General features: G+C 34.8%; 1 long non-coding RNA gene across 1 annotated transcript; it reads right to left on the bottom strand.

Annotated features, from left to right (window-relative positions):
• Window positions 1-4,059: 4,059 nt before the first annotated feature.
• On the bottom strand, window positions 4,060-4,913 carry LOC108965762. The gene is made up of 3 exons (XR_001993131.1): window positions 4,818-4,913; window positions 4,589-4,753; window positions 4,060-4,534 (listed from the first exon to the last, which is right to left on the bottom strand). It is a non-coding gene; the product is annotated as an uncharacterized LOC108965762 (long non-coding RNA).
• Between the last annotated feature and the right edge of the window lie 5,699 nt (window positions 4,914-10,612).

The raw sequence follows: 10,612 nt of genomic DNA, 5'->3' as shown, positions 1-10,612 counted from the left end.
GTGAATGGGACTTTCCTTACTCCCTTGTACCATGACTGAAGTAGATAGAAATGTTGTGTGGTTTTATCTTTTTTCGATTCTGCATAACTTTGAAAAAGAAGACGTAAATATCTTATTATTTGCCCAAAGATAATACAATTTTTTTCCATGCGTTACTTCTTAAAATTTCGGGAAGAATTTAGTATTCCATCCCAGGATTTCAAGGATAAAAAGGATATTGTCGGATAGAGGAGATTATCATGATCAAGGATATATTCGCGATTAAAGTTGAAATTTTGCAATATTTTAATTACATATTTTCTCTATTTAAAATTAATTTGGCACTCAATTTTTTCAGTTTTATATACACTAACATATCTTTTATTCATTTGCACACATTTATTTTATATAATATAGTGCAAAAATAGCTTTTAATGTACATTTAAATTATTGTTGAAATATTATGGTTTTAGAATAACAAATGAATTACAAACTGTCAAATAATCAGTGTATATAAAGTTGAAAAATTTAAGTGCAAAAATTAAAAAGAGAAGATATGTAATTAAAATATTGCAAAATTTCAACTTTAATCGCGAATAACTCACAAACTATAAGCTTCCTGCAGCTAAAACCATATATATTCGTCATCTGGAGAATCTCCTCTATCCGACCATACCCATTTTATAACCGAAATCCTGGGACGGTATACTAAAGCCGACCCAAAATTTCTTCAAGAAGGTCCGGCGAACTTCGTTTCGCTACCAGATGGCTGCGTTTTATATAACATTTCGTTTGGTGATTAAAAGATGAAATTTTTTTTTTCGTTTTATATTTGAAAAGGAAAAATTATATTTCATTTCACAACAGTAATGAAGTCATTTCGATTACAAAAATGAACTGTTATTTAGTTGAACTTCTCTAAGTAAATGAAAGTGAATCCAAAGTAAAATAATAACTGTACCAACTTTGAGTTTGCAGCAATTGAGGTGCAATTATGTGGTGAAATCCTGGTATCTCCAGAAATCTCAAAAWCTCCGTTAGATAATTTACTACATAATCGGGATTTGTTATGGAATCAACGGATTTGTATGTCACCAAATCGCCAGCAATTTTTGATTGAATGTTGAAATTCAGTGCGTGTACGTCATTATTCTTTGCGGCAAGAATTGTTCGTTGACTTAACCATACATATCTGATAATTCCCACTAATGTGTGGGAAAACATTTTCAATAAGACCTAATTGAGAGTCTACAAATCGGCAAAAGTCGTTGGGAAGAGTATTTAATACAGATGTCGCATCAACTGGGACTTTTCCATTTCCAACAGCTAACAATTGTTTGGAAAGTTGTGCAGCACTTTGATCGCTTTGAAGTTGAACTCTCATATTAGTGGTTAGCGATAATATTTTTACGTTATTCCATAAAGGTGATGTCTTCAAGCATCAATTAATGTGCATGCGTTTTACGGAGAATTACTGGTAACGTCTGCCTGAAATCGCCTGCCAACAATATCATCAAACCGCCAAAAATTTTGTTATTTTCATCCTTCAGTGTGAAGTTAAGTGCTAAGTGTGATTTCTTATGTGACACTGTGCACTCATTCCAAACAATGAGCTTGCATTGCATCAACAATTTTCCCACTGCACTGAATCGGCAAATATTGCATGTTAGAGTATCAATTGTGTTTAAATTAAGTGGCAACTTAAGCGCAGAATGTTCATACGAGTCGCCGCAATTCCAGATGATGCTAACGCCAAAGCTATGTCACATCTTGATCGAATAGTGGCCAAAATAAATTAAATAACAAAAGTTTCCCTGTTCCTCAAGATGCGTCCAGGAAGAATAGAGCACCGGTATTATTGTCCACAGCTTGCATTAATGTCTCATATACCTGTTTTTGCTGTTCATTCAGCAAAGGCACATTATTTCGAACGAATTGCTGCAATGTATCAACATTGAATTGCTGCTCTCGATTTAATTATTGGTTGAATGCATCGTGTATCGATCGATTTGGCGCAATCATTCCTACTTCAATCAGTAACTTGTTTGCAATAGTCAAACATTGATCCTCAATCAGAATCAATACTTAATTTTTGATTTCATCAGTTATTTGGATGTCAGAATTATTAGTTTAAATGTTTAAAATTTTCACAGTTYTCAAATACGCAAATGATTTTGGTCCACGTACATTTACCAACAGCAGTCGCTAATAGAAACATTCCTTATTTCTAGAATGAACAGTATACATGCGACCTAGTGCATCAGTGGAAAACACCTGTGGCCAATCTGGAACTGGCGTTCCTTGTTTGCGACGTTGTAATTTCTTTGTTGAATGGTTCCGAGTGTAATAGCAGAAACAGCGAAAAATTCTACTCCCTTCCTCCCTTTCTTTCGTTAGCGAGCAAAAGGTGTTAAAAGTTAAGCATGCAGGAAAAACGTAGAAATCAGCTGTTCTCTTTTGATTACATTTCATTTGTTTGATATTTCATACAATTCTAAAAATGTGTCATATGGAAGTGAACAATAGCAGTGAAATGTTTTTAAGTTTGTGCGAATTGTACTCTTTATATGCTTTATGACAAAAGTATAAAAACAAAAAAGGAAAAAGAAGGTACCAAATTCGCCCAATCAATAAAAACTGGGGCTTTCCCAGGTTACCAGTTATGAATGAAAAACAGCGAGCAGAAGAACTTTTTTTTACATACAAGGATGCCACCGGACGTCTATAATTTGCTGCTGATTTTGGTATGGAAATGCTTGAAAATGCCAAGGAAGCGGATTGGACCCGAGGAAAGGATCTCGGTGGTATTATTGTAAGTTGATTTGTTGCGTTTTGAAATTAATATGCGTATGCATGTATATATGTACTTTTCTTACAATTGTTAGCTATTTGTCACAAAGCATGTCGGTGCAGAGCATTGCATGGAGCTATAAGTTAGGAAAGTCAACAGTACGCGAAATCATATTGGAGACATGTGAAGTAATCTGGCAGCTAGTTGTCCCAATTTATGTAAGCGAGCCAACATTGGACATTGCAAAGGATTTTTATAATATGTGGGACATTCCGAATTGTGTCGCTGCAATTGATGGTAAGCATGTTGCTATTAAGTGCCCGGCCAATTCCAATTCGATGTTCTATGATTATAAAAAATTATTTAGCATCGTTTTGATGGCTGTATGTGATGCGAAATATATGTTCACAGCAGTTAGTATTGGCAGCTATGGAAGTCAAAGTGACGGCGGTACTGCATATTAAATTGTTTAACATTCCGGTACAATGCATTTCTGTTATTATTGATGCAGGAATCTGGCGACTTACTCCATTTGGTCATGCATTAATATAAAACAATCAGTCTTTGCCACCACCTGTGCCACTGTCTGACTTGTCACCGGAAATTTTCCTGACTTTTTCGATGGAGATGCTGCATTCCCATTACGAAACAATTAATTGCGCCCGTTTCCCGGAGCTCATCTAACACACACGAAACGTATTTTCAACTGTCGATTGTTACGCGCTCGTAGAGTCATAGAAAATTTCTTTGGTGTACTGAGATTCTCGGTGGAGAATTTTGTGAAAAAATTGTGTTGTGTTTATAATGGTGAATGATCACAATCCCTGCTATTGTCCAGAGAACTATGTAGATCGAGTGGAACGACATAACATTGTTCATACCGGTGAGTGGCGCCACGAAAATGAAAACAACTCTTTACTACCAATGCGAACTTCGGAGCGTAGAGGTCGTTCAAATGCGTTTAACTTACGAGAAAGACTGAAGGATCTGTACCATTCCAGAACAATTTAGACGCTATTATAGGAGGACCATATGCTCCTGGAGGGCCTTATAAGAAATAATTAGCAATTTTTTTTAATTCATGAGATCATTTATTTCGTTTTTTTTTTAAATGAAAAACAAATGGATATGTTTAGAACTATTTAAATAATAAATTAATTATTTAACAACGTATAAATAAAAGTAAAAAATAACTTTAAAAGAACTACTTCATAGCTCTCTATTATATAACATTATATATATATTATATATTAAATTAGTTTTACATTTTATTTAATATTATGCTTCTCTCTGCACCTCAAATGCAGCTTGCAACATTTTCCCAATAGCCCTAGCTTGTTTTTCTTCGTCCGGGTTTGCGAATTATTGATGTTGGATTTCCTGGGTTGGCTGCGTTGATGACCATCTACTTTTGAATATCTCGATGGCTTCCATCATTTTTTGTTAGCCTCGTTAGTAGATGACCTTCGTTTTCTTCCCTGTTTGATAGCCGCCTGCGTAGAGCAGGATCGTGAGGGCAGCGAGGTTGATGTGGAATTAGTCGGGGATGGTTTCTCCACTACGCTTTGCGCCACTGGGAAAGCAGGCGATGACGACGGCAGCGATATTGTAGTCGGGCTTAATGGCGATAAGGGCCATAACGGTGATAGCACTTCCACCTCGTGCGCATGTCCATGTGGCTTCAATTGAGCTTCTTCAGCTGGTGATTACAACTCACGCTGATCATCGACATCTGTTTCACAAATATTTTGTGAGCATCTAAGCCTGTACATTTAAGTTTTTATTACTAATACAAATTTATATGTTCAATTAGTATACTAAAAATTACGGCCGCGCTACAATATGTGACTTCAGAAACTACATAGCCTCCAACAAATGCCACTGCCTTTGGAACTCCATCCCGCTGCCTGGGGGGTGATAGCCTTTCGCATTTCCCTCCCGTTCCGGTCCCGAAGTGTTAGCCATCTGCGGCGACACATTTCTCTTTTATAAATATAATTATTTATTATTAACAACATGAACAGTTTTAAATGACAAAGCAACTTACCACTTGCGTTCATTTCTATGGACTGCTCTTGTTAAATACACCCTGCGAAATAAGTATAAAGGCACTACAAAAATATTTCTTACAAAAGGAACTTTCTAATATTTTGTGATTTTATTTATGTATTTCAGAACGATTTAAAAGCAAATGAACAAAATTTAAATTTTTAATCCTTTGAGCTCCAAGGAGGAAAATTAAAAATAAAATTCAAATCTAGTACGAAATAATTATAAAGGCACAAGAGTACTTTAGTTTCTAAAATATTATTAATTTAATAAGATGTATGTCCTCCGTTATTGTTTAGAACTTCTTCCAAACGCTTTGGCATTGAGTTAATGAGAGAATGAATATACGATGGCTCAATGTTCCTCCATTCTTGTTGAATTTTTACTTTGAGCTCTTTAATATTCTTAAATTGGCGTCCATGACTGAAAACCTTACTCGCTAGCAGTGACCTGAGATTCTCAATTGGGCTTAGGTCAGGACCAATCGTAGTCCAATCGAGAGTTGGATTTCCGCGGGATAATAGGAATTCTTTTGTCTTCCTTGAACGATAGATTGCTGCGTTGTCCTGCTGAAAAATATATTCTGGAACAGACATATCTTCTCCCAACGATATTAAGACATAATCTAGAAGCTGGATATAATAATCGGAGTCCATGAAAGGTGTGGTTCCTCATTAACTTATTCCCGCCCAAACCATTTGGGAACCACCTCCAAAGTTTCAGCGTTGACGTTATTGATTGGGAGTGCCTTTCTTGCGCCAATACTTGTCTGCATCATCCGGTAAATCCAAATTAAATTTCTTCTCATCCGAAGATATTACAGTTTTCCATTCTTCATCCCAACAAATATAGTTTTCAGCAAACCGTAATCTAGATAATTTATGCCGAGGTAGCAGTGCTGGTTTGGAACATTTTTTTTTCGTAGAAGAGAGTTAAATCTTTTTATAAAATTTGTTGTACGCGTGGCACATCTACTCCTAAGTCCATTTCTCCAACTATCTCTTTTGCGCTTAAGTTTTCCTTCACTAAAAGCCTGGAAATCTCCCTTATCGTCCTGTTGTCGATCCTTGATGTCCGTCCTGATCGCTTTTTTTCCATATAGATAGCYCATTTTTATGAAGTTGTCGATGACACAGCCAGATCTGTTTAACCGCCTCGCTATATCGCGATTCGACCGTCCCTCTTCATGATACGCTTCAATTTTTCCCCTTTCCTCAAGGGTTAATGGTTTGCCGCGTGGCATTCTGAAATGTTTACATATTAAATATAAAATATTTTTGTTATTTATTAAAAAAAGACTCAAATAAGAGATATCTACTTGTATTTTCTTGTACTGTCAGTATAATTTTTATAAAGTATTAATTTTCACAATGCCTTTATACTTATTTCGCACTTCCAAACGGTTTTAATCGTGTTTTTTTCATACACACACAAGGATGAGCAAAACTTATCGATATTGCCTAAAATTGCCACAGAATTCAATTACGCATTTGCGTTATTTTGTGAGTTGCAAATCAAGAGAATAATGATAAGAAAAACATCCGCCTTTACACTTATTTCGCAGGGTGTAGTCTATTTTTAGTCTCAACTAAAGCTATTAATTTTTCGTCATCCATTGTTTATTTATTTGCACACAAAATATTTTTGATTTGATGTTTGTTTTAATGGCGCTTGTTTACATTTGAACAATGTTGCCATTGCTCAATACGCATATATAGTTTGGTACACATCTAAGTTTTCAATTACAATTTTTCATAATATAAAATATCAAAACTTAAACCAAACTATTAAAAATAGTTTATATATTTATAAATAATAGCATTCGCCTCCAATTTTGAGTTAATTTGAGAAAATTTCAAACGTATTAAAAACAACTTTTATAATTTCTACAGTACATCGAGATTGGCAACCCTGCGTTGTGAGAGAGCATTCAGCTGACACGTTTCTACGGTAAAAATCCAAATGCCGTGGATTCCTACGTCATCTTACGACAAAGACAGTTAATTCTTTCGCTTTTCACTTGCATAAGATAGATCGTATCAGTTGACACGGGCCACGGGTCTACGTTTCTGGCTGTTTGTGCTATAAGACTTGGGCATTTCAATATCCGGCACAGTGCTTCATTAGTACTGACGTATCTGCCCATTTGGAAATTGCTGATTTCGTCATTCGCATTTTCCGACGCAATGCCAAACACAGTCATGTCGCTGCCTTTTGTGGCGTACTTGCACAAATATTTAATTGATTTGGCCGAATAGCAACTCTCAACGTTTGCATGTGTTTMGAAAATTCGTGACAGCAGCGGGCAATATAGTACAATAAATTCATTTCCGATCTCAATCTCTTGATTTTGAACTTCAGCTTCGATAGTTCGACCATCAGCGTTCAATAGAAGATATCAGCAACTAACGGTCGCGGATATCGTTTTCTGTAATTTTCATCACCCATGCAAGGCGATAATGGTTTTAATGCACCGCACGGTCCATGCACCATCTGTGTCGTTACAATTCCGTGTAGAAGAGGATATGTGACTGGATCAGGAATTTTAGCTGATATGATGTCATCCACTTCATTTGAATGTAATTTGTTCCGCAACCAAATTAGGATATGAGCATGCGATAGTCCACGCTTCTGCCATTCCAGAGAGTACATATAACAACGTGTGTCACCAAAAACTCTAGCCTTAGTTTCTAGCCCGGTTCCAACTCACGTTCAATTTCCATCCACTTCGAATTGCATGTAAACGTAATAAATAAATCCGGAGTTCCATAATTTCGCACGCAAGTTACGTAGCCTAACATAACAGTCTGGCAACTATCCTTCCATATGTACGATATTAAGGTCTCGTATAGCTTTGTAAGAATATTATAAGTCAGTCTTAAGCAGAGATAATAAGATGTTTAACTCCTCCCTCACAGGAAGTGAGAGAACAATTGCTAAACGTCAAAACCACCTAAACTTTGACAGTTGATCGAATTCAGGAAGTTTTGACGTTTAACAATTGGAAACGAGCGATGGCCAGATTGAAATCTTAGCGAAAAAATACGTAAGCGGAGGGATTTGTTGCATCATTCAATACCACTTGTAAAAAATGTAAAACAATGAAAATTAAATAAATTTCTGAAATTTAAAGGTATTTGATGAAAGGTTTTGTAATTTGAAACATCATAGTATTATTTTCAATGGAAAATGATTAAAAACATTTAATGATTGAGAGCCATCAACCTTAAATCCTTTTATTGGGTATTGAAAGGTCAAAAGTCGGTTGTTCTAATATACTTTAAAAAAATTTAAATAGTTTCTCCATATAATAAATAACCACTATATAATAATTTTTATTCGTACTAAATGTTGGTTGTTTTATTTAAAATGCCCAAAAAATAGCTTTTTTTCTGATCTGGCCATAATGGAAAATGTCATAAAAAACGCTAATTTTGAGGCGCTYTCACACTGGAATAAGTTTAACATCCCTTTATTCCTGGTCTTAAGGTTCATTTCACAAATAAATGTTGTATATAYATTATACTAACATAACTGGCGCAGTCGGTCTCCAAAAAAACAAAACGGAATCAGCCTATACCCAAAAGTTAATAAAGTTAATTGGTGGAACTACTAAAACTAATAACATTTTGTGAAGTTAAATAAAAATCGAAAATAATTAAACCAAAAAAATAATAATAATAAAAAGGAAAGTTAAATTTCATTAGATCAAAACTTTGTTAACTATTAACTTAACTACATAACCTACAAGATCTACAAAACTATATAAGGTTGAAATCTACAAATTATAACTTTTTTTTTAAGTGAAAAACTGTATTTAACATCCCTAGTTCAGTACCGTACTCCGAAATTCCAGAAATTAAAATAAAATAAATGAAAGCAGCTTCTAAATTACATAATTCGGCAAATCACATTTTTTATACTGCAATTCAAAAAACTAATATCATATTGAAATAAAATAAGGAACAAAACGCAAAATGTGTAAACTAATGAAGCTATATCAAGAAGATATCGCTGGCTAAGGGTGCAAAGTGCCTAAGTCCATTTTTTCCAAAAATGAGATTTTGATGCAGTTCGAAAGATAATTCGAAAATACGTTGGTTAAAAAACAAAAAAGGGGTTTTTATTTTGTTTTTAAGTTTTATAGTGTTGGTAAGCAAAATTCTTAAGTCCATAGTTGTCAAAAAAGCGCGCGCTAAGTCCACTGAACGTACACAGCATCAGCTGTTTCATAGGAATTTGGCGCAAAATTCAGTAAAGTTTGTTTATTTGTTTTACAAAATTACTCATAAGTGGAAGGCGAATACGGTTACTTATATTTTCTTAATATTTAAAGTTTAATTATTGTTATTATATCAGAAAATGTGTGCTGATAAAAATAAACCAAAAGCAGTAGAGTGCCCTGATTTTGGAATTGAAGCAGATGATGGTGTTGTAGGACTAGTGCCTTATGGTTTTAACAGCAGTTCAGACAATTCATTTGAGTTACCAGAGCAGAGTAAAACACGTAAACGAAGATTAAAAACAAAATCCAGTTCCTCCTTTTCTGAAAAAAATAAAGTCCTTCGCCAAAGTGGTAAAAAATACCTCGAAAAAAAAAACAGGTGACATTTGGCAATACAATAACGTGAGAGACGCTAGAACTCTCAAGCAAAGCTGTAATTGTTTGGACAAAGTTGAGACTGCAATCATGAAAAGCGCACAACTGTCAGAATCATGTAGAGAACAAATATTTAAAGAATTTTGGAAATTTTGTTGGAAACAAAAAAAATTACGTTAATACTTTGATAGAGTGTATTCAAACTAAAAGACCTCGCAATCGTCGCATAGAAAACGCATCCAAGAGAAGTCAAACAAACACAACCGAGGAATGGCTACCCAAAGTGTACAGCAGCAAGAACTAAGTATGCTTTTCGACAGTCTTCCAGCCACAGAATCTCATTATTGTCGAGCTACAAGCACAAAAAAATATCTATTATCAGAATGGCAGTCTAAGACAAAGCTTTATGATTTCTATAAAAATAATTGGTGTACTGAACACGAAAAGCAACCTCTTTCTATGACATTTTTGAAAACAAAAAATTATCTTTGTGTGCGCCAAGAAAAGATCAGTGCGATATTTGCGCGCGTTATCATGTCGGGAAATATTTCAGAGGAGATTACTTGCTCCATCAAGAAAAGAAGAAAGAAGCCAGAGCAGAAAAAACCAAAGATAATAATGCCGCGCAATTCGTATTTACAGTTGATCTTCAAGCTGTTTTAATGTCACCGAAATCAAATGTCAGTACATTATTACCGCTCTAAGTTGCAAGTTCATAACTTAGTATTTTATAATTTGAAAAATCAAAAAACGTACTGCTTTTTATGGCACGAGGTCGAAGGCGGATTAACTGCTGAGGAATTCGCTAGTATTTGGACTTATTTCATTGAAAAAAATATTCTGCATAATTTGGAAAACAAAAATAACCCGGTTAACATTATTTTTTACAGTGAGGGGTGTACATACCAAAGCCGTAATTGTACTATGTCAAAAGCTTTCCTTAATACAGCGATAAATAATAAAATTACGATTGAGCAAAAAATACTTGAAATAGGTCATACGCAAATGGAAGCTGATAGCGTACATTCTGTAGTTGAACGTGCATTAAAAAATAAAGACATTTATGTACCAGCCGACTATATTATTTTGTGTAAGGGTGCGCGGAATAAACCAAAACCATGTGATATGACGTATTTTTTTGTTTGAGGAGGATGGGGTCATGTGTAGAAGTTCACGCCAGTGAGGAAAGTCTC

This window comes from Bactrocera latifrons, unplaced genomic scaffold, assembly GCF_001853355.1.
Source record: "Bactrocera latifrons isolate USDA-ARS-PBARC rearing strain unplaced genomic scaffold, ASM185335v1 scaffold_1471, whole genome shotgun sequence".
NCBI classification, from domain to species: Eukaryota; Metazoa; Arthropoda; class Insecta; order Diptera; family Tephritidae; genus Bactrocera; species Bactrocera latifrons.
Note: the sequence above shows the minus strand (reverse complement) of the source record. Positions and strands in the feature narration are given on the sequence as shown.